The following is a 21104-nucleotide window of genomic DNA, read 5'->3' as shown; positions in this document are numbered from 1 at the left end:
CCTTCTTCCTAATAGGGCACCACAACACAGCCATCCTAGGATCGGGTCACTCCTCCAACAGAGAAGCTCCACCCAGTAGGACGGCTTCCCTGGTCTCCATTTTCTTGACAAGGTCTGATGAAACGCAGCCCAAGAGCAGTGACCGACAGAGACGGTAGAACAGGGAGGAAAAGACAGGGCTAGTCTTTGTTGCCTTGAGGTCATCCAAAGGAAGACAGGAGGGAGAACGTTGCAGGCTCTGGCATTTCTATCACTTGGTAGAACCAATTTCTGGAGGCATCACTGTACTCTAACTTGTTTCTGCATTTCATCACTAATGTTCAGAAGCCTAGGGGGCCAGCTGATCACACACTCTAATCCCTGTTTTACTGATAAGAAAATTGAGGACCAGAGAGCACAAGTTATTTTCCCAGTGGCACACAGCTTAAGAAATAGCCCCGTCTCTTTAGTAGAGACGGGGTTCCACCATGCTGACCAGGCTGGTCTCGAATTCCTGACCTCAAGTGACCCGCCCTCCTCAGCCTCCAATGTGCTGGGATTACAGGCGTGATCCACCGTGCCCGGGCAAAAGTGCATCAGATTTCCGACCCCCTGTCCCAGAGTTTCTGATTCAGTAGTAGGTCATGGGTAGAGCCCCAAGAATTTATTTCTAACAACTTCCCATATGACGCTGAGGGCTCTACAACCGGCAGCCATCCCACTAAAGAAACATGAACCACAATTTATTATAAAAATATTAGGAATTAAATATTACATATAGTCTATAAATCATTGAAGAAAACGTTAAATTAGTCATATTTTATTATTAAAAAGAGGGAAACTGGACTTGATTTTAGTGGAAAAGAGCTTTTATTTGTAGTGTTTGAATTTGGTCAAAATTGAATATATTTATTCTATTATTCTAATTTATGTTTTTCATGAAAATCATCCATTTTATCCACTTTTACATTTGCATTAGTTCACCCAAAGATACTCCAATAATTATTGTATTTTCTCTATGTTTCTTACTATTTCTTTCATTGTCGTTCATACCAATAATAAGAATTTAGGTAATTTTTTTCTTTTGGTTATAGATTGTATTTGTTTTCATCATGTTTAGAGGAGCAGTGTATGCTATTTCTGTTTCGGAATATATTATGGAAGTTTTTTCTGTGTTCCAGAGTATGGAAACATTATATAAATATCTTATGGCTACTTGAAAAGCCATGCGATTTATAGGGCTTGATGTTATATATTTGAATTGTTCAGTTAATGGAGCATAAAAATTCCCTGTAAGTCCCACAAAACTTTTCACATCCTAAGTGATGATCTGTAATGAGTTAAAATGTGTATTAAAGTCTCCTAACCAAATAAATAAATAAATAAATAATGGATAAATTTGCTTCTTGTTAAAAAACAAAGTCTACTCTCTCACACAAATCTCTTCTATCTTCAAAAGTTTTTAAATGAAAATAATAAAATGTAAAAGTTGTTAACACCTAGAGCAAAGACAACCAGAAAAGAGAAAAGTGCAGATAGAAAACCCAAATATTTGGAGGACAAAGAGCAGCTGAAGCAGAGCAGGGTCAGTTACATCCCATGACCTGAATCGGCAAATCCAGTGAAGCAGGAGCTGGGTGCCCCGGAACTCCAAGATGCTCCAGAGCTGGAGGTGCCCTGGAACCCCAAGATGCTCCAGAGCTGGAGGTGCCCCTGGAACCCCAAGATGCTCCGGAGCTGGAGGTGCCCCTGGAACCCCAAGATGCTCTGGAACTGGAGGTGCCCCTGGAACCCCAAGATGCTCCAGAGCTGGAGGTGCGCTAGAACCCCAAGATGCTCCAGAGCTGGAGGTGCCCCTGGAACCCCAAGATGCTCCGGAGCTGGAGGTGTCCTTGGAACCCCAAGATGCTCTGGAACTGGAGGTGCCCCTGGAACCCCAAGATGCTCCAGAGCTGGAGGTGCCCTAGAACCCCAAGATGCTCCAGAGCTGGAGGTGCCCCTGGAACCCCAAGATGCTCCGGAGCTGGAGGTGCCCCTGGAACCCCAAGATGCTCTGGAACTGGAGGTGCCCCTGGAACCCCAAGATGCTCCAGAGCTGGAGGTGCCCTAGAACCCCAAGATGCTCCAGAGCTGGAGGTGCCCCTGGAACCCCAAGATGCTCCGGACCTGGAGGTGCCCTGGAACCCCAAGATGCTCCGGAGCTGGAGGTGCCCTGGAACCCCAAGATGCTCCGGAGCTGGAGGTGCCCTGGAACCCCAAGATGCTCCGGAGCTAGAGGTGCCCCTGGAACCCCAAGATGCTCCGGAGCTGGAGGTGCCCCTGGAACCCCAAGATGCTCCGGAACTGGAGGTGCCCCTGGAACCCCAAGATGCTCCGGAGCTGGAGGTGCCCTGGAACCCCAAGATGCTCCGGAGCTGGAGGTGCCCTGGAACCCCAAGATGCTCCGGAGCTGGAGGTGCCCCTGGAACCCCAAGATGCTCCGGAGCTGGAGGTGCCCCTGGAACCCCAAGATGCTCCGGAACTGGAGGTGCCCCTGGAACCCCAAGATGCTCCAGAGCTGGAGGTGCCCTGGAACCCCAAGATGCTCCGGAGCTGGAGGTGCCCCTGGAACCCCAAGATGCTCCGGAGCTGGAGGTGCCCCTGGAACCCCAAGATGCTCCGGAACTGGAGGTGCCCCTGGAACCCCAAGATGCTCCGGAGCTGGAGGTGCCCTGGAACCCCAAGATGCTCCGGAGCTGGAGGTGCCCCTGGAACCCCAAGATGCTCCGGAGCTGGAGGTGCCCCTGGAACCCCAAGATGCTCTGGAGCTGGAGGTGCCCTGGAACCCCAAGATGCTCTGGAGCTGGAGGTGCTGGATGTGGCAGGAGGCAGGCTTGAAGTGTGGGACTTCATCCACAGGACTCGCTTGGATGCCTATGATTAGAGTGGTCAACTCCTGCCCCTCACCAGCAAAACCGATGACCTTCTCCTCAACCACACCCCCCACCACCTCAGGATGCTGGAAGCTGTTTTGTGGATGAACAGATGCTGTAGACTTGGGCACACAGCACATAGTGGAGAGCTGGGGTGAGCAATAGGTATCAAATGGGGGATTCAGTGAAGTACAGAAACAGAACTGTGAGATCCTCAACTTTCTCTTGTTGAGACCACTGACATTTGGAGGTGCCCAGTGGAAAAGCTAAATTAAACCCAATTGTGCCGTCGCAACTCCACCAAATAACAAGGGTGCTCCTCACAAATCGAGCTCCTCTGCGGTGTCGCCTGCCTTGTTCTTGAAAGGAAGTTTATAGCAAAAGTGTGAGTCATTGAAAGAAAATCTGGAATGCAGAAAGAGACGCAAAAGCGAAACAGAACACAATTAAGCATACAGTAAGAGACACAGATCTTACCTGGGTGCAGTGGCTCACGCCTGTAATCCCAGAAATTTGAAGGCTGAGGTGGGTGGACCACTTGAGGTCAGGAGTTCAAGACCAGCCTGGCCAACATGGCGAAACCCCATCCTACTAAAAATATAAAAATTAGCTGGGTGTTGTGGTGGGCACCTGTAATCCCAGCTACTCGGGAGGCTGAGGCAGGAGAATCACCTGAACCCACAAGCGGAGTTTGTAGTGAGCCGAGATCACGCCATTGCACTCTAGCCTGGGAGACAGAGTGAGACTCCATCCCAAAAAAAAAAAAGAGACCCAGGTCTCCACACTGAGTGAGAACAAACCCCACCACTAGAGAAATTAGAGATAGGCCTTGCAGAGACAGAAGAGAGAAGAAATTTACATATTTAAAAACTACAAGAGTATGTGCCTAACTTTCTAGAATACTATGAACTATATTGTATTATGCTGACGTTGTCAAAACTATGAGATAATTATATTCATATTATACTTTAAAATAAAGATAAAAATAATGTCAGCAATTAAAAAGTCAGACAATAGACTAATGAGCATATTATTTAGCAATATGGAGGCTTACTCCCGGTGGAGTGAGCTGAAGGAATTGAATGTGTTTGACTTTGGACAGAAAACCAGAGAGTAGGGGAGGCAGGACAGAGGGAAGGCAGGCATTTCCCGTTTTATGTCCTTTGTTTTTTAGTGTTGAAGTATTTACTATATGTATGCATTACTTAAATGAAAATTTAAAAATTACTTAAAAAATAATAAAAATTAGATGACACTTTTGAGAAACACAAATAATATCTGACTAATACTTGGGTATTCGAAATTAATAACAGACTATGTTGGCCGGCTGCATCTCTCACGTCCATCCTTTCCCACGGAATTGATGACTGCGTTGCTTCCAGCCCTTCTTCCCACACTTAGGCAATGCAATTTACAGAATACATTGGTCATTTTTATTATATCGAAAATCCATTTTATAGAATGATTTAAATCCTAAACCTGTAGACATTCATATGGAAAGTATTTAACCAATTCTGTATCATGTTACTTAGCAGACACGGTTGCAAATGAGAGAGAGATCACAGTTCTGAAGTTGGACAAACCTGGTTTTAAACCCTGTTGCTACCAATGACCAGCGATGAGATCTTGGAAGTGTTCTTTAACCCCTCACCTATAAAATGAGGATGATAACAACGGCCAGCTGATAGCGTTGTTGAGTGCCTTCCATGAGATAATGCCTGTGAAATACTTAGCTCAGTGCTTGGGTCTATATGGGAAGTGATAAGTCACAGAATTAACAGCAATGGCCATAGTAATAACTATTACTAAAGAAAGAAGGCTGGTCATCATGTGAAGAAACTGTATAAGTGAAATAGTCTCCAAATCAAATTTTAGTTCTCATGACAGTTTTTGCCTGCCTAAAAAATGTTTGGTCTGTGAGTGATAATTAGGATGGACTGATTTGGTGTTAACATCTGTATTTTTAGCACTGCCATTCCCTAATTAGAGTGGCAACACTAGATGGAAACAAGAGAAAGAACAAAGTGACCAGACATTCTCAAAAATTCATACTCTAATTAAGCAGGCTTGTGTCTCATCTTGTTCTGTATGAACGAACAGCAACAGAAGAAAGCTTCATTTCCTGAGTTGTTCGCAGGCAGTGAAGACATGGCTGTGAGAACATCTGGGAGCCAGTGAGTTACTTCCAGTCTCCTGTGGCTCCGGATGGCTTATTGAATAATAAGACAGGTATTATAGATAACACTTCTGGCTCTCAGCAAAATGAAGATTTTATTCTTCCCTAAACGCTCCCAGGCGTTATTTCTACTAAGGACTAGAGAATGACTGTTTCAAACGGGTAGATCGAAACTCTGGGACTTTGTCCTTTCAGACTGAGTCAGCAAATCCTCTGCATACTGACTTTTCAGGGACAGTGTAAGTAAGGCTCATCCAGTGAAGAAAGGGGAGCGCTGGTGACGGGACAGAACTGTCCCTTGGCTCTCTGCAGAGCCAGAGGAGTGTTTCATTGTGACGGGATCATTTATTAATAATACAGGTTTGCTTCAATATGAACAAAGAGTTCATTATAGAAATTGAAAAATAAATGACTTACAAGACACTGGGGATAAAAATATTATGCTCTTTCCACTGACAGTGAAATGAAGCACAAAAAGATGAAGCTCAGCCCTGCAGGCCCCGCAGCGAGCAGCAGAAACAGGCTTTAAAAGCTGCAGTCCCCAGGCTCTGGTCAGCATTCACCCTCCACACGGAGCCCCAGACTTCTGGGGTGTGGCTTCAGTGCTGAGCAAATCTGCCTCTTCTTGAGAAGGAATTTCTGTAAAGGTGGGAGAATTAGTGTGTCCTCAGAGGATGTTCTCTTTCAGAAGTCATTTCATTCAAAAATAAGAGAAGCTGCTATGAGAGCCCAAAAGAAAATGAAGCATGATTAATTAAGCTTGTAAATTAACCAAAGAGGTGTATAGCGATGTTAATACTGTAATAACCATCGTTGTCAATTTGTGAAACTTCAGAATTTACATCACAGATTTACAAATGAGACAAATACCTCTTTTGAAGTGGTTATGGTGTTTTAAAGGCAAGTAACTTCCAAATACCCTAGAACATAGTTTAAACTTTTAGCTAACATCTCACATGTTCAGAAGGCCTAAAAATGTTTTTTTTTAAAAAAAAGGAATTAAATAGACATGGAAAATGAACATTTTCTCTAGAAGGAATTAATGTTTATATGTTCCAAAGATATTTCCAGATAGTCTCACTATTAGAACAGTGTTCCAACAGCAAGCTTATTTGTGTGTATACACTACAGATTCTCTGTCTAAATTTACTGAAATTAGAGACAGAACTGGATCTCCACATAAATTAGCCACTTTTCTATATAAAGCTGGCATATCTCTAAGGGTAGTGTTTTATTTGCAACATATTTGATGCCATCTAACAGAATTCTACCTGTAGAATTATCCTGGAATACCCAAACCCCCAACCCACTATGGCCTACGGTAAAGGCCTTAATCTCTATAATGATTTCCACATTTCATTCTTATAGATTTTTACCCAAATATTATCTAAAATAAGGAACTGCTGACAGGAGGCTTAAAGAAAATATATTAGGTTCAGATAAGAAGAGGTATGGAATTGATATGATACACCTTGTCTAAAACCATTAGGAACTGTTCCATAGAGTGTGTTCAACTTTAGATTAATTATATTAGGAAATATCTTGTAAAGAAAGGATGAAGGAAGATCAGAATAACAGGCTGTCACATAGCATCAGATTTTCCTGTCATTGGGAAAGTGACAACAAAGACTGAGAGATGCACAGATAGCCAACCAGCTGGCAATTGTAGAAATCTCTGCATAAGAATGAAAATTCACAAAAAAAGCTACACGCAGAACATGCCTCAAAATATTTATCTTAATGGTTCTGAGCAGCAAATTATAATCATATACAAAAGATGCCATGGAGCTCCTAAAAATTAGAACTCGAAAACGAGTGTGAAATGTGATGTGTAAAAGGAGTGTAATTCCACCTTCCCATCGTCTCTACGGGCTCCTCGGACTCTCACCGGGACTCTCACACCCAGTCTGACACTCCACCGCCTTCTCTGCCTGTGACCTCACCTCCATGCACACACACACGTCTCTTAAGATTCCCCGATTCTATCTTGTTTACCTGGAGGGAAGAAAGAAATAGAAAACGGAAGGTGAGACAAAGATATGGCAATATGTAGTAGAGTAGCCATGCCTAATTTAATATGATTTCTGTTGAAATGCTGGCTCACATACACAACTGCGAATTTCCCATTTACTTATGCTCTGTGGACAGGAAATCCTTCCGGCCTTCAAAAGCCCAGGGTCAGTGAATTTCAGTCGCTGTGGGCTCATCCAATCAAAACTCTCTTAATTTTACTCCTGAAACTCATGACATGTATTATTGTCTTTTATATAATGTTGATGCTTACATGAAGCCAAGTTCTGTGGATATTTTTTTGTTTTTAAATTTCCTGGCCCCGGAACAGATAAGTTTCTATTTTCCTGAGTGCTTTGGCTTTGAGAGCGTGGACTCCCTTCACTACCTAAGTATCTTCTATCGTGGCTGGCTGACATACTCTCTTTTCCTGAAATATGTGTTTGATGTGAGTGATTCTCAGAATCCTAGCTCCAAGTGGCGAGCAAAGGGAATTTTTTCTGAACACGCACTTTGAAACCAGGCACTGTGCTATGGCCGTCTCTCCTGAGAATTACTTCTGCATCATCGTTAACAATCAAGTAAGGTCCGGAAGAGGGGACAGATTGTTGGAAGAAGAAAAGATTTATTATTTTATTAGTTTGGCTTTAGATGTATATATATATATAAACGTGCAAATAACATTACTCTTGTGATTTTAAAAACTAACAAGTAGTAAATAATATATTTGAAGTGTTTAAGAAATTAACAAGATTCAAGAAGATAATAATTCTTTGAGAGTTTCAATTTAATGCCTCTAGAGCATTTACTATTGGATTAATCAGATGCTTTTAATCAGTATTTTAATACATGTTGTTTATTAATGCGTATTTCCTGAAGATTCACATCTTCACTTCACAGTCCACGTGTGTACCATCAGCATTTACAATCCTTCTAATACCCCACCATCATTTTTATGCATACCTTTTATCATAGCCTCTTGTCTCATGTCCAAGTGCTCTGTGATTAATAGAAATTGGATATAGATTAGAAACTAGGAAAAGTAACAATCTGTCCATGTTTGCCACAGACCTTACACATTTTACTGAAGTTACAAATGTATACACTATGCATTATAAAAGTGTAAATTAAAAATTTACATCTCTCTTTCCTCACAACATGTTGGATGACAAGCTTCTCAGAGGCAGTACTATTTTTTAGCTAACACAAAAACTAGTACTGTATCTGGTCTGTCGTAAGAAAGCAATAGCATTTTGACGAACTGGCTTAAATTGATAGTCAGAGGTTAGCTATCAATATTCTGAAGTAAAAGTGGTTGAATATGTAATAAACGATGTTCAATCAAATTGTTTTTTAATAATGGCTCAATTGCATAAACTAAAACATTGAAGGACTCTTATCTTACACGTAAGAGCTAAAACAACACGCATTTCAAATATCAGTATAAAGAACATCAGCAGAATGAAGCTTATGGAATTGAAACTGAGTGACAGCAACAATATTATGAGTATAAGACAGACATGATCCTTTTAAAGTTTTTAATAAGCAAATACCTAGCAGCAGAATTTTAAGTTTTCTATATTTTATAAGTGTATCATTTTAACTGTCAATCAGTCATTATTTTAATGTTTAAACAAAAAATGCTTTCACTTTCCTTCTACTAAATTTTCCTGCTTTAAAATTTGGATTCCTTTAGTTTTGCATTTGTTCTGCCACACATAAATGAAGATAAAGTAATTTTATGGCAAATTTTTCAGAAAGACAGCTACACACTAGAGTTCAGAGCTTTCATGTGGTCGTAGAGCATTCCACAGGAACATTTTCCCACAAGTCAGAGCTCTTTTTTCCATTTCTGTGCTAATAGGACCTGCAAGGCAGGCTGTGTATGAGTATTTGCGGGGAGCAGGAGAGGCGGGGGAAAGAAAGTGATCAAAGCAAATTACCCACCCAGAACCTGCTTGTATTGCATGTAACACAAATTGTGCTAATTCATCCCTGCTGAGAAACACATAAAAAACTGCCACCAGGGTCCAAATATCTTCTCAATGGTCTTGTCTATGAAAGAGCAAGAAAATGCACATGTTTATGTAATAAACCCTGCAGAAACAATTTTAAGCAGAAACTTGTAGCAAAACATATTCAAAAGTAAATTAGGAAAACTACAGTTTGGTTATACACATAATTGAAGAAAAGCAGTATTTTATTTTATTTTATAAATTACATTTTTATTTAAGAAGTATGTATCTATAGAAAAGTGACAAAACTAACTTTCAGAGTTTGACCTAGTGTTTGGATAGGGAGTGCCAGTTACTATGCCAATTAGTGCACAGTAAAGAGAAAGGATTTTGAAACCTTTTTAGGGTGTTTTTCTGTTTTTAGAATTTTTATTTCAATAGCGTTTGGAGGAGAGGTAGTGTTTGGTTATATGGCAAAGTTCTTTAGTGGTGATTTCTGAGATTTGGTGTACCCATCACCCAAGCAGTGTGTACACCTTGCACAATGTTTAGTCTCTTATTTCTAGCCCACTCCCACCCTTCCCTCCAAGTCCCTAAAGCCCATTACATCATTCTTATGCCTTTGCATCCTCACAGCTTAGCTCCCACTTATAAGTGAGAACACACTATATTTGGTTTTCTATTCCTGAGTTACTTCACTTAGAATAATGGCCTCCAGCCCCATCTAAGTTGCTGCGAATGCCATTATTTCATTTCTTTTTATGGCTAAGTAGTATTCCATGACGTATAAATGCTACATTTTCTTTATCCACTTGTTGGTTGGTGGACATTTAGGTTGGTTCCATATTTTTGCAATTGCAAATTGTTCTGGAAGAGCAGTATTTTTAAAATGGAACTTTGTGAAAGTTCTGCAATTTACTTAGAAATCATGATACAAGAATCTGACAATTTAAGTGAAGACCAGCATAGGACATAGATAAGAGGACAACCTCACTTATAATCTACAGAGAGAACCAGAATGACATTTCCCATAGTTCCACCAGCCTAGGCTTCCATCAAAACTTTAGAGGTAATAGAGAAATGAATAGAGTGTGTGAGTTACTCACTCCGTCATCTACCATCTATCCATTTGTGTGTGAACGTTAACTTCAGGACGTTGAACACACACTCCCTGCTATAACATTCTGTGAATCTGGGGATGTTTCTACATATTTTTTTTTCCCATAGGCAAATATCCAGTACCTAGAACAGTGCCCAGCACATAGTGAGTCTTCAATAAGTGCACGCTAATATGAATGAATGAATGCTATAAGCACTTCTATTTTTGCTTCCCACTGTCCCATGAAACCCGTTCAATACTTGCAGTCCAGTCCCTGCCCTTGAGTGCCAATGCAGACAATTTCCACTACTTTTTGGATCGCTCTTAGATAATAGAAAGGCCCATGAAAACTTCAAGCAGCAAATACGATCTCCAGTAATGTAAAATTTCCTCTTCCAGATGATATTAGAAAGCGCTAACTTGATTTGAAGTTAAATCTTAGTCCCTGCCCTCAGCCTGTACTTCGGAGGAGTAGGGGGAAGTGTCCTTCCTGCTTCCATCAGCTGGGTTGGGGAAGGTTGGATATCAAAGTGGCCGGACGACTGTTTGTGCTTCTTACACAATCCTGACGGTCCCAAGTAGATACCCTGCTTTCCAGACCTTGCAGAGGTTTAAGAGCTGACTTTCTTGCACAGACGCTTTGTGAGTTATTTAAAGGCGCCTCTGATTTTTTAATGATGGCCATTCTAACTGGTGTGAGATGGTATCTCACTGTGGTTTTGATTTGCATTTCTCTGATGGCCAGTGATGAGGAGCATTTCTTCATGTGTTTTTTGGCTGCATAAATGTCTTCTTTTGAGAAGTGTCTGTTCATGTCCTCTGCCCACTTTTTGATGGGGTTGTTTGTTTTTTTCTTGTAAATTTGTTTGAGTTCATTGTAGATTCTGGATATTAGCCCTTTGTCAGATGAGTAGGTTGCAAAAATTTTCTCCCATTGTGTAGGTTGCCTGTTCACTCTGATGATAGTTTCTTTTGCTGTGCAGAAGCTCTTTAGTTTAATGAGATCCCATTTGTCGATTTTGGCTTTTGTTGCCATTGCTTTTGGTGTTTTAGACATGAAGTCCTTGCCCACGCCTATGTCCTGAATGGTATTGCCTAGGTTTTCTTGTAGGATTTTAATGGTTTTAGGTCTAACATATAAGTCTTTAATCCATCTTGAATTAATTTTTGTATAAGGTGTAAGGAAGGGATCCAGTTGCAGCTTTCTACATATGGCTAGCCAGTTTTCCCAGCACCATTTATTAAATAGGGAATCCTTTCCCCATTTCTTGTTTTTGTCAGGTTTGTCAAAGATCAGATAGTTGTAGCTATGCGGCATCATTTCTGAGGGCTCTGTTCTGTTCCATTGATCTATGTCTCTGTTGTGGTACCAGTACCATGCTGTTTTGGTTACTGTAGCCTTGTAGTATAGTTTAAAGTCAGGTAGTGTGATGCCTCCAGCTTTGTTCTTTTGGCTTAGGATTGACTTGGCGATGCGGGCTCTTTTTTGGTTCCATATGAACTTTAAAGTAGTTTTTTCCAATTCTGTGAAGAAAGTCATTGGTAGCTTGATGGGGATGGCATTGAATCTATAAATTACCTTGGGCAGTATGGCCATTTTCATGGATGAAACTGGAAAACATCATTCTCAGTAAACTATCGCAAGGACAAAAAACCAAACACCGCATGTTCTCACTCATAGGTGGGAATTGAACAATGAGAACTCATGGACACAGGAAGGGGAACATCACGCTCGGGGGACTGTTGTGGGGTGGGGGGAGGGGGGAGGGACAGCATTAGGAGATACACCTAATGCTAAATGACGAGTTAATGGGTGCAGGAAATCAACATGGCACATGGATACATATGTAACAAACCTGCACATTGTGCACATGTACCCTAAAACCCTAAAGTATAATAAAAAAAAAAAAAAAAAAAAAAAAAAAGGCGCCTCTACTAAGCCTCACAATTGCAACTCCTGTGCCATGGGCAGTGCCTTTCCTTGAGCCTGAAGCTTCCAATCCAATTCCAGCTTCTGTTCATGATGATCCTGCCAGCCTGTGACCACAGGGCTTCCCTTACCCTGGAAGCAAAACTCCTTAGGCAAGATTCATTTTTACTAGTTTGATTTAGTTACTTTTTAGAGATACAGTCTCACTCTGTCATCCAGGCTGGAGTGCAGAGGCATGATTGTGGCTCACTGTAGCCTTGCTCTCCTGGGCTCCAGTGATCCTCCTGCCTCGGCCTCCCAAGTAATTGAGACTACAGGTGCACGCCACCATGCTGGGCTTATTTTTATATTTTTTCAAGAAGTGGAGTCTTCCTATGTTGCCCAGGCTGGTCTTAAACTCCTGGCCTCAAGCAGTCATCCTGCTTGTGCCTCCCAAAGTGTTGGGATTCGAGGCATGGGCCACTGTACCTGGCCACAATTCATTTTTAAGTGGAACCAGTATGATGATCTCTGACCTGAGTAGTCACCCTCCTGTTAACCTGCATGGGTACAGAGCTCTCTTCCGCATAAGCCCCTGCGGTTTCCTCAGGCATGATTGCGGCATCAGTGCCCTGTGGCCCTTTACCTGCAAATTTGCCAAGGCATCCTTGAAAGCCCCCCGCAGTGGCCTTGGGTGGAGGTGCTATGACCCCCTAAGCGGAACATCACCCTTCATTCCTCTCCACATCCTCTCTGCATTCCTCACAACTTCCTTTCCAGTCTTCCTCCACCTTTTGCATTTTGATCTTTGGTGAAGGAATCCTGCAAAGAGACCCAAAAGTCATGCAACCAGTTTTGAAGTTAAAAGTTCAGATTTGTAATAATCTTCTGTTTGTAGTCTGAGTCAAACTTTACTTTGATTATTGTTATCAATTGTGCCTGGGTGTCTAGGTTGAAACATCCAATTTATTAGCCACTACATATACGCATAAATATACACCCAGGGATGGCAAATTATTTTAATTCCCAGGCTAGTTTCGATTCATTCTTGGACCCGTCAAAGAGCACAAAAGTTGACGAGACCCAAGCTCTGGGGAAGAATGTCTCCATTGATGAATAACGCCTGCCAAGGGAGCAGGAACTGGAGTCAGCAACACGCCTCTCGCTGAACAGGACCTTTGAGGGCAGACGCCTCTTCTGTCTCATTCATGTCATATTCCCTGTCCCAGCAATGTGCCTGGAGTCAAGTAGGTGCTCAACAAATATGTACTGGATATGATATGTGAACAAGAGCTAGAATATGTAGATTATGGCTACAGACACAGATAGTTGAATTAACCTCATACATAATTCTATATTCATTTTATATGCACAAATTAACCATCTGATAAGCTAGATATTGTTTAGTATGCCATAGTATAGGCTCAATTATTTTCAGCTAATTTCTTCTTATCTTTATAAGAGTAATTTATAAAACCCTAAGGCAATATAATTCCTTGAGGCATTATTAAGGACATAAACTTGAATTCAATTCACATGACAATTATGACCATTTTAACATACCTTCGAAGAGATGACTGAACAGGGCCAATTGCTGACTGTGTTGTCACACAAAATGTAGTTTTAAATAAAGGTAACTTGAGTTTTCAGAATATTTGAGTATGTTAATATAATGTCTCCAAAGGAAAATGACAGAGAAACAGAGACCTATTAATTGATGACTCTGTGGCCCTAGGTACATATTGATAATGCTTGATAATTATATCTCTTCTATTTGTTGGTATTAAATTAATAGTGAGCTTAATGGTCACTAAGTAATTGACGATATTGATCTGAAGACAGCACTGCGAACACTATGCCCCTACACATGTTAATGCAGTTACATCGTACGAGATGAGGTCATGAGAAAGAAGACCAGTTTTAATCAATTTCATTTAATAGAAATGTTGATTAAATCAGTATTTCTGGAGTGGTGGCATTAATCTTTCAGTTTCTTATATGGACTAATACAGGAAGTGTCTACATCAAAGTTACCTTCATGTGAGGATTCAACATTGTAAACATTTATCTGGAGAATTTCTCCACAGAATGCCACAAATGTGGAAATTAAGAAGACATCTGGCTATTTGGCTACTTTTTAAAAATATTTCGTTTCAGTATTTAATTTCATTGAGACTTATCTTGTTGCAGAGTATTTCAGATAGTTGGGTGTTGTTATATAAATCGACAGTGGACTTAGATAACTAAACAGTCAAAAAGGGGAAAAGTACATGGTAGGGATCGTGCACATCTATTTGTTTCGGATATACATATTATCTACAATACATTTTATAGAAAAAATATATTTTGTCAAATATATATAGTTTTCCTTTGGAGACATTATATTAGCATACTCAAATATTCTGAAAGCTCAGGTTAGCTTTATTTAAAGCCGTATTTTGTGTGACAACACAGCCAGCAATTGGCCCTGTTCAGGCATCTCTTCGAAAGGTATGTTATAATGGTCATCATTGTCATGTGAATTGAATTCAAGTTTATATCATTAATGATGCCTCAAGGAATTATATTGCCTTAGGGTTTTATAAATTATATTGCCTTAGGGTTTATAAATTACTCTACACCTGTAGAGTAATATTTATTTTATGTATGTATATTTCTATTTCTAATATAAATTATACTTATTAAGTTATTATATTTATCTTAAATTATACTTATAAAGAGTAATTTATATGTTGTCAAAAAATATTTTATCCATGGTTTGCAAATCGGAGGTAGATGATATAAAATGTGAAAAAAATCGATTTGAAAAATAGAATCTCAGGACCCACACAATAGCAACTGTTTGACCTCAGGCAAAGTTACCCCAGTTCACTGAATTTTGATTTTCAAATATGCGATAAGAATGGGTTAAACTTCATAATTACTAAGAAATTTTTAGAAAGTGCAAATTTTACAAATGAAATTCTAGTTAACAGAGCCCTTATGCAAGAAAAAACATGGAATACCATGGAAGATACATATTCTTGGTTATAATGAATTGTGAATCATTGTATGTGGGCAAGTGGAAAGAAACATACTATCCCTTAATGACACAATTCATCACTATCTGTAAGCACAGGCAGCATTCACAAGGCAGAGGAGTTGAGGGAACATGTGTTCCATGGGACAAATCTTCCTATTAATGTTCAAGGAGCACGTCTTCCAATCGTTTTCAGTAACATCATTTGTATACATGAAAAATATCTCATTTCAATAATAAGAGCAGTGTCTAACTCTGAACGTGGCGGATATTGTTTCTGTAATGCTAATATTTCAGTGTGGCAAACTTCACCACAATTTTATTCTTGATAACCAATCTACAGGTGTAGAGAAATGTGTATGGGGTTTAATTCAATTTTAAAGTAAATTAATGTTATTATTTGAGTGCATTCAGTGGAACACTAAAAGAAAATATTTTCAAAGGCCATTCTCAAAACTAGGAGAAGAAATAAGGTCTTGAGTTTGAGTAGATCCTATAACCATCCTGAACAGGCAATATGGGCATTCTAGACATGGATTTGCACTATTTCCTTAGGTATACTTAGGAAAACATGCTGTACGATTCACTGATGTCAACTCAGTACCCATTTGGAGCATCCACTTTGTGCTAATGCTGTGTGAGGCTCTGGGGGCTGAGACAGAAATAGGTAGTTCATTGACCCTTGAAATCTTACCATGTATCAGCTCCTGCCTGCTGCTGCTCTGCCCGGTACCCAGCATCCTCGACCTGAACATCTAGTCTAACCAAACCCCTGATCGAGTCCCAGCTGACAGTGCATCCCAGGACGACCGCGGAGGACAAGGGGATTTATTTCCTCTTCTGAACCCAGTATCTATAATCCAGTGCCCGCTTATGCTTAAAGTAATGCCCGGTCACACCCTTTTTGTCCTGAGGACTAGCCTTTTCCTTGTATTCCCAAGAGAACATATTTCTGCCACTGGGACTGGAATTTTACCCTGAAATGTAGCCTGTTTATCTTGACCCCACATCCAGTAAGCATTTACAAACCTCCATCCTCAAGGGCTGGATATATTCCCTCCACCCTCCCACGGCCAGATGGGGCCTCACTTCATGGCAGATCTGCCCGAAATTAAGAAGGTAACATTCTCTAACCACATCTTCGTGTCTGTCTAGTGACTTTCTGCTTCCATGTCCTACTCAACAGGTTAACCTCTGGGACAGCAACACTACCACAGTTGTCTCTAAGGTTTCCACCACTCCCGGACACTGTTGTACAAAACATCAGCCTTCCCCAGGTACAGACGGCACTCCACAAGGAGAATACCATTAGCCCCGATTCCGTCTGTACCCGTTTTCCCTCTACGTCTCTGTGGAGGTCCTAACACGCCTCACAACTGAGAAGTAACGATTAGAAAGTGAGGCCGGGCGCAGTAGCTCATGTCTGTAATTCCAGCACTTTGGGAGGCCGAGGCATGTAGACACCTGAGGTCAGGAGTTCAAGACCAGCCTGGGCAACATGGTGAAAGGCCGTCTCTACTAAAAATACAAAAACATTAGCCGGGCATGGTGGCAGGTGCTTGTAATCCCAGCTACTTGGGAGGCTGAGGCAGGAGAATCACTTGAACCTGGGAGGCAGAGGTTGCAATGAGCCGAGAGCACGCCATTGCACTCCAGCCTGGGCAACAAGAACAAAAACTCCGTCTTAAAACACACACACACACACACACACACACACACACACATACACACACACTCACACACACAATTAGAAAGTGAAGCAAACATTATAAATATCAAAATGAATATATCAAATAGAAAGTTAATTGCACAACTCTTCGCTACACTAATCCCTTCAAGATTTTTGATTGGGACAATGCACAATGGCCTCTGACAGGGCATGTGTAAAATAATATTGCTTCTGAGAAGGAGCTTCTTTGGATTACCATTTAAATAATTGAGATGCAGAACTGGACATTTTTCACATTATAATTTTTCCTCTCAAATGCAAAAGACTTTTTTAAGCTTCATGATGAACATAATAAAACTTTAAAAAAAGTAGCATTATTCAAGACTCGGAGTGTAAGTTGTTTGTGAAATGTTCTGAATGGCTCACATGCATTCTCTGCTGCCATTTGCCTGAGATGAATGAGAGCAGAGGGCAGCCTGAGCTCACAGAGTCGTTGCTATTATTCAACTGCAGACAGCCTCCCAGAAGGCCAGATTAACAGAGCACAACCTGTCAGGTTCTGCTGTGAAGGCTGAATCTTCACAGTGAAAAGAAGTAAATATGAGAGGAAAAACCCAAGACTGGTTTACCAGAAACTGCAGAATCCAGAAGAGCACCATTACTTCACGTGGAGAGCCCAGCTTCTCTCCACCTATGCAGTTTCCTCTTTCTTCTAATAACAAAACACTCACATTTTACAAAATTTTTATAAAGATACTTCAGTTTTCACAATTTTCTTCCCAAAATATTTTTGTCTAACTCAGTGACTGTCCCTTATCTTTCTTAGAAAGATAATATTTATGATTTCATTTTGAATATCTTCTAAAACACATATATTGCCCTAATCTCAAAAGGAACTGTCTCGTCATGCCTCAGGTGGATCTGCTGTCTTTCTTGTGACGTTGCTCCCATGAGAAAAGCCACCTGGAGGAGGACTTGGAGAAGGTTTGTTCAACATCATTTTTTTCATTTTTTAACCTCAGACCTACTCATCATGCATGAGTGGGTTTTGTTTCTTTTAAGATGTGTGTTTTATGTGTTCTAAAACTTAAAATTTGTTTAGCCATCCAAGTTGCAGCATAATAGATCTGATTGCCCTGAGAATCTTCAAAATCATTGACCAGACAAAGCATTTATAATCATTACGAAGGACAAATCACAATAATTATGGCAGCAGAAGTAATCAGATCAGCAAAGTTTCAATTTGGCTATTTCACTACTAATTATCCAAATATATTTGGGTTTCTATGGACATTTTTATTCCAAATGTAACTTTAAAAAGTAGAAAAAAATCAAAACAATCTAGCATAAACATTCAAACTGAGTTCAACACATCATTATTCAGGACGCATAGAGGAGCAGTTAAACAGAGAAAGTGCACTGGGCAAAGTGTGATTTTCCACTCCTTGGCTCTGCTACTGGCTATGTGACTCTGGACAAGTTACCTAACCATTCTGTGCCTCAGAATAATCTTACCTCTTGTCTCCCATGGGTTGCAAGGAGCTAATGAACTGAATCTGGTCTGGGCCACCTCTTATCTCTCCTGTGGAGGTGTGTGGCCAGTGCCGCTTTTCAGAATCTGTGGGCGCTTGACACCAATACAGCTTATATGTGGGGCCTCAGACATATAAAATTAGATAAATTATCTTGAATATAATTACCTTACATTCTTGTAGTACTGTATATACACTACTATCCTACTTACTATATTTTCTATTTTAATTTGAAAAGTTTCAAACCTTCAGAGAAACTGTAAAAATCATAAAATACCCATATACTACTTCCACTAATTGTTAACTTTTTTTACATTTGATATATATATATATATATACATATATATGTATATATATGTATATATATATATATATATATGGGCTGAGTCATTTGAGAGTAAGCCTCAGATACCATGACCCCAAATATTTTAGCATGTTTTTCTAAGAGAAGAATATTCTCCTAAATAAGCACAATACAATGATCATATTTGGTAAGTTTGGCATGAATACAATACAGTTTTTCCAACCATGTTCTTTTTTTTTTTTTTTTTTTAATTTCTGAGACAGTGTTTTGCTCTGGTTGCCCAGGCTGCAGTGCAATAGTGAGATCTCAGCTCACTGCAAACTCCGCCTCCCAGGTTCAACGGATTCTCCTTCCTCAGCCTCCTGAGTAGCTGGATTACAGGCATGCACCACCAAGCCCGGCCAATTTTGTGTTTTTAGTAGAGACGGGGTTTCGTCATGTTGTTCAGGTCAGTCTTGAACTTTTGGCCTCAGGTGATCCACCTGCCTCAGCCTCCCAAAGTCCTGGATTACAGGCGTGAGCCACCGTGCCCAGCCCCAATCATGTTCTTTATAGCAATATTTTCTCTGATTCAGCATCAAATCTAGGATCTTGAATTACATTGAGTTGTATTATGGCACTTATGTTAACCTTGCTTTGGTATTTTATCTTAGTCTCCCAAGATTAGGCTAGATTATAAACACCTGATGACACATGTGGTATTAATTAGTTAACTAACCTCCATACTGTTGGTGTAGGCGCAGTTCTTGGCACGTTAAAGGGTCTTGGTAACCACTGGATATAAGACTGATTGGAGGCTATTGGTCAGCTTGCCCCATTCTTAAGTACCAACCGTGAAATTCAACAAAGTGGTATTTCATATTCTTAATAGATAGAAGAGACTGAGAAGCAGGCCGGGTGCGGTGGCTCAAGCCTGTAATCCCAGCACTTTGGGAAGCCGAGGTGGGCGGATCACGAGGTCAGGAGATGGAGACCATCCTGGCTAACACGGTGAAACCCCGTCTCTACTAAAAAAAAAAAAAAAAAAAAAAAAAAAAAAAAAAAAAAATACAAAAAATTAGCCGGGCGCGGTGGCGGGCACTTGTAGTCCCAGCTACTCGGGAGGCGGAAGCAGGAGAATGGCGTGAACCCGGGAGGCAGAGCTTGCAGTGAGCTGAGATCGTGCCACTGCACTCCAGCCTGGGCAACAGAGCGAGACTCCGTCTCAAAAAAAAAAAAAAAAAAAAGAAGAGACTGAGAAGCTTTTTTGTTTTGTCCAAATCCTTCCTTCTTAGATGACATCCCAAAGAGTAACTTGCCAATATCATAAAGGCAGGGAGCACCAGAGCAGGAGCAGAACCCAGCACCCAATGCCCAGCGCGTCATGCCCTTCCACGCACTGCACCAGCTTTCCTAGCCCCTCAGAGTCCACAATACACATGTAAAGTGTAGTTTCCTCCCTTAGCACGTCATGCCCTTCCACGCACTGCACTAGCTTTCCCAGCCCTTCAGAATCCACAATACACGTGTAAAAAAATCCCTCAGAAGCCACAGTACACGTGTAAAGGGTAGTTTCCTCCCTTAGCCTCTACTAATTTAGGCAACTTCACTAAAGAATAGGCTTAATTTAAAATCTTGCAGGGTCTTTCTCTGGTCTGAGCTATTCACATTTAGAAAACCAAAACAATCATGGCACTGAAACAGGCTTTCGTAATTGAGATAGATGTGGATCGGCTATCACAGTGCATCAAACAACAATCTATTTTCCCTCACCACATGGCACATTGCGCAGTGTTTAACTGGAGTGCTGGAACAGGAATATCACAATCAATTTAACAATTAGCATTTTCCAAGACAATAGACACATTATTAGTTGGAACAGTAGCACACACTTTAAACAGAGACCCATTGAACCACTACTTAATGGCTGCTTTAGTCCTCTTCATGTAGGCTTAATACATGAGGATGGACATTGGGGAAAATTTATTTGGAAATTAATTTAAAAACATATTTTATTCTTTCTTGTAAATTTGTTTGAGTTCATTGTAGATTCTGGATATTAGCCCTTTGTCAAATGAGTAGATTGCAAAAATGTTCTCCCATTCTGTAGGTTGCCTGTTCACTCTGATGGTAGTTTCTTTTGCTGTGCAGAAGCTCTTTAGTTTAATTAGATCCCATTTGCCAATTTTGGCTTTTGTTGCCATTGCTTTTGGTGTTTTAGACATGAAGTCCTTGCCCATGCCTATCAAACAACCCCATCAAAAAGTGGGCAAAGTATATGAACAGACACTTCTCAAAAGAAGACATTTATGCAGCCAAAAGACACTTGAAAAAATGCTCATCATCATTGGCCATCAGAGAAATGCAAATCAAAACCACAGTGAGATACCGTCTCACACCAGTTAGAATGGCCATCATTAAAAAGTCAGGAAACAACAGGTGCTGGAGAGGATGTGGAGAAATAGGAACACTTTTATACTGCTAGTGGGACTGTAAACTAGTTCAACAATTGTGGAAGTCAGTGTGGCAATTCCTCAGGGATCTAGAACTAGAAATACCAT

The 21104-nt window shown here is 40.6% G+C and overlaps 1 long non-coding RNA gene across 2 annotated transcripts in view; it reads right to left on the bottom strand.

Moving 5' to 3' along the window:
• The window catches only part of LOC129481343 (uncharacterized), a 44311-nt gene that overhangs the window by 5691 nt on the left and 17516 nt on the right, over nt 1–21104 (bottom strand). For both annotated transcript variants that reach the window (XR_010120632.1, XR_008657360.2), the window contains 5 exons: nt 12687–12862; nt 9021–9132; nt 8041–8076; nt 7011–7062; nt 5525–5706 (listed from right to left, as the gene is read on the bottom strand). This is a non-coding gene — a long non-coding RNA (uncharacterized lncRNA). The remainder of the gene's footprint in view (nt 1–5524; nt 5707–7010; nt 7063–8040; nt 8077–9020; nt 9133–12686; nt 12863–21104) is intronic.

Source organism: Symphalangus syndactylus, chromosome 4 (genome assembly GCF_028878055.3).
Source record: "Symphalangus syndactylus isolate Jambi chromosome 4, NHGRI_mSymSyn1-v2.1_pri, whole genome shotgun sequence".
Classification (NCBI taxonomy): Eukaryota; Metazoa; Chordata; class Mammalia; order Primates; family Hylobatidae; genus Symphalangus; species Symphalangus syndactylus.
Note: the sequence above shows the minus strand (reverse complement) of the source record. Positions and strands in the feature narration are given on the sequence as shown.